The sequence below is a fragment of the Arachis hypogaea genome, chromosome 10, assembly GCF_003086295.3.
Source record: "Arachis hypogaea cultivar Tifrunner chromosome 10, arahy.Tifrunner.gnm2.J5K5, whole genome shotgun sequence".
NCBI classification, from domain to species: domain Eukaryota; kingdom Viridiplantae; phylum Streptophyta; class Magnoliopsida; order Fabales; family Fabaceae; genus Arachis; species Arachis hypogaea.
In genome coordinates this window covers 29879441-29883270 of record NC_092045.1, presented here as the reverse complement: position 1 = coordinate 29883270, position 3830 = coordinate 29879441, and the positions used below count along the sequence as shown (strand labels likewise).

The 3830-nt window shown below is 40.0% G+C and overlaps 1 long non-coding RNA gene across 1 annotated transcript; it reads right to left on the bottom strand.

The window, feature by feature from the left end:
* Positions 1–985: 985 nt before the first annotated feature.
* LOC112715487 (uncharacterized) lies at positions 986–2469 on the bottom strand. The gene is made up of 3 exons (XR_011866539.1): positions 1690–2469; positions 1512–1609; positions 986–1439 (listed from the first exon to the last, which is right to left on the bottom strand). It is a non-coding gene; the product is annotated as an uncharacterized lncRNA (long non-coding RNA).
* Between the last annotated feature and the right edge of the window lie 1361 nt (positions 2470–3830).

Here is a 3830-nt window from a genome sequence, read left to right as displayed (position 1 = left end):
TCTCAATAATTAAAAAATACTCGAGCAGTTTTCATCCACCCAAAAAAAAAAAAAAAATGGTCTTTGTGCTCCTTGTAACCAGTTGGAAAACGGTGAAGTGGTAACATGTCAATTGTACCACCCTAACTTTTAGCACCTCATGTTCACACTAAAAGTTCAAGCGCTACTTATTTCTATTCTTTTGATTATATACTATGCTTATTAAATATTGAGCCTTCGCGTGTGCAAACAGAAAATTTAATTAAGAAAACGAAAAGGTTTTACTTTTAATCACTTAATCACATAGATATATATATATATATATTCACATAACATTATATACATAGACTTATTTCAAGATTTTCAAAAAAAAATCCTACCCCTCTAAAAATTAAAAACAATAAATGACGAAAGAAAAAATAATTTCTAACAACTTAACTCATAAGCATCATCTTCTATACTCCTATAGCCCCGCACTAAACCTTCGCAATTGTAGATGAAAGGGGTGGAAATAGGGGTAAGAACTGAAGAGTTCTTAGTAAATCCAAACCTTTTTAAATAGCTTTTTGAAACAAGTCTCGGATTTTTATAGAAATTTCAGCAACACCTCCCCTAAAACTTGGACGTTGCCACCCGGTTCGGGTCCCAACTAAACCGTTCCTCAATCCCTTTCAACAATCCAAAATCTAAAAATTAATTCAAACTCAAGCTAAATCCAACAGTCGCCTCATTTGCATATCTCAAGGAAACCATTTCAAAATCAATTCATTATTAGCCGATAAAACTCATTTCAAAAGTTTTAAACAAACAGTTTAGCAACAATCATTTATCAAAAAAAACAAAATCATTTAAAGCAAACCAGGCTGAATTTCAAATAATATTCTATTTTTCACATTATCAAAAAAGTCAACTCAACTCGAATCAATCCCCAACGGATTAAACTCAAATTTCAAATCTTTAAAGAATCAACTTCAAAAACATTCCGTTTTACAAAGCCGCACAACAATTCAGCCAAACAAACATTTATAATCATTTGAGACAATCAAACAATACATAAGGATGATACAATCACCAAATACACATTGTCTAACATCAGTATCCATATGTAATAATTACAATATATAAAATGTAGCTTTCGGAAAGCTCCCCTACCTCAAAACGCAAATCCATAACCCAAACGCCTCACCGAGACCTTTCCGCCTCAACCCGAAACCAAAGGCAGCCTCAAAGCACAGCCCCATACATTTTTGCAGCAGCATAAACAGCTCTAAATTACAACAAACAACCTCAGTTACTAAATTCCAAGAACATTTATATCGTAAAGGCTTTAATACACGTCCGGGTCACTAAGGCAGGGCTTTCGAAACATAATTACATACTGAAATAACAAATGAAGCAGCTGCGATTCCGGACCGACCCGACAACAGCTCCGGTAGCGGCCAGAAGCTCCGGTGGGTCAACTATAATAACCACGCAGCATCAAAACCTTTTCGAAATTCAAAAGGACAGAAACCACAATTTAAAACACTTACTGGCAGAGCGTTCTCCGGCGGCAGAGGCAGCCTCAGCTCCAACTACCCGTAACAGCACAATAGCTCTAACCGTGACATACCATAACCCGACCTCAGCTCTACGTTATCAAAACCTTAGGTTCTTACCCAAATATAATAAGGTGCAGATTTTCAAGGGTTCCAGAATGTAAACGCTTACCGCAACGAGAAATAAGAACGGAGCAGTTCAGGATAGGCCCATCGCATCGCTCCTCCTATCCGCAGGCTGCCTCCCCCCCGGCGCGTCACAACGGCGACGGCGGACTTGGTTTCACGGTGGCTGGGCACGGCTTGAACGGCACCCCGGAGTTGGCAGCAGTGGCGGCGCTAACCCAGCACCAACATCCACCACCGTCACCACCTCCCTCTCTGGTCAGATCCAACGGCCGTAACTTAGCCGCAGCAACGATGAAACGGCAGCAAGAGGATCAGCCCCAACCCGCGACGCCATTTCCTCCTCCCTTCATGCTTGACGGCGGCAGATCTAGCAGGAAAGGGACCCTCGGCGCGGCGGTGAGGCGCGACGCCGGCACAGTCCTTTCCCTCTCCTCCCCTTCTTCCTCGCGGTGACAGGGGCGTGACTATGGCTCCAGGGACGGGACGACAATGGCGGCGACGGTAGGGCTCCTCACGCGCGGCAATCTGGCGGCGAGGCATGGCGGGTTGGACAGCGGCGCGGCGGCACGCCCTCTTCTCTCTTTCCTTGCGTGACAGCCCTCAAGGCGTGAATGACGGCGCGGCAAGATGGGATGGCGGTGTTGAGCTGGACAGCGGCGGTAGTGAGGCCACAGCCATCATCGCCCCTCCTCTCTTCCCCACTCTCTCTCTCTGTTCTGCTACTATGGCTGTGTATGGGTTTGAGGAAGGGGGAAGTGTTTGTGTTGCTGCTGCTGAGAGCAAGGAAAGGTTGGTGTGTGGCTGAAGGGAACCGGGTCATTGGGTTAGGTTTCAAGGTGAAGGTTTTATTTTAAAAAAATTAAGGTCAGAGGCATTTTAGTAATTTTAGATAAAAATAGAGAGAATATAATAATTAGAAATAAATTCTAATCAAACAATAGTAATGTATAAAATATTGTTTGTTCATCAATTTTATAATTTATTTTTAATAAAATGCCCAAATACAATAATTAAAAATAATATGATTAAATCTTTTATTTTTTCAAAACAGTAGTATCAATATTTTAAAACATTAATTATTTAGTCCAAATCATATAAAATCTCTATTATTTCATAACTGTCAACTTTATAATTTAAATATAGAAAATAATCCAATATTTTAAAATTGGATAATAAGTCTCAATTTATTTCAAATTCAATTAATCGAAACTAGCTTTAGTCTTTCCTAAAAAAAGAAATTTCTGAAATTAAAGTTACAAAAATACTGAATTTGGAATTAAATTATGATAGCCCTTTTTTAAGAATTTTGGGTTTTATATTCTACCCATCTTATAAAAATTTTCGCCCTCGAAAATTGATACAAAATGAAAGAAATCTCATAAGAGTTCACTCTTGAACACATTTAAGGAAGAAGCAAAAATATCTCAACATATAAACTTATATACGGTTTTCAAATACTTGAATTATCGTATGCATAAGGATACAAAAGTAGGAGTATGGTTGGAACACAAACATTACAAGACAGGCTCAATGCAAAAGGTGATTGATAAACCTCTATTTTATTGTTTATATTGTGTTTAATTGAGTGGTTTTTATCAAATTCTTGCCCACTTATTCATATGATTTGCATGATTTTACAATTCCTTCCCAAACTTATTCCATAGTTGAAAATCTACTTCCGAGAGATCTTTTAATTACGTATTTTAATTCTCCTTTATACCATTCGATGCCGTAATCCGTGTGTTAAATGTTTCAGGCTTCATAGGGCAAGAATGGCTTAGAGAATGGAGAGGAAGCTTGCAAAAAGGGAAGGAGCACAAGAAATAAAGGAGACAACCAGCGAACAGCGACACACACGCATGGCTAACGCGTGCGCGCGATTTGGAGAAAATCACAGCGACGCGTACGCGTGCTTGACGCGTACGTGTGGATTGGAGTTTGCGCAAATGACGCGAGCGCGTGCCTGACGCACACGCGTGGAGAGGAAAATCGTCAAACGACGCGTATGCGTGACCGACGCGTACGCGTGACATACGTGATCCGCAGAAAATTCAAGAAAAACTGGAACATTTTTGGGCTGCGTTTTGACCCAGTTTTCGGTCCAGAAACACAGAATAAAGCCAGGGAACATGCAGAGACTCAAATCATACTGATCACTCATTCATAGTTCATAATTTTAGTTTT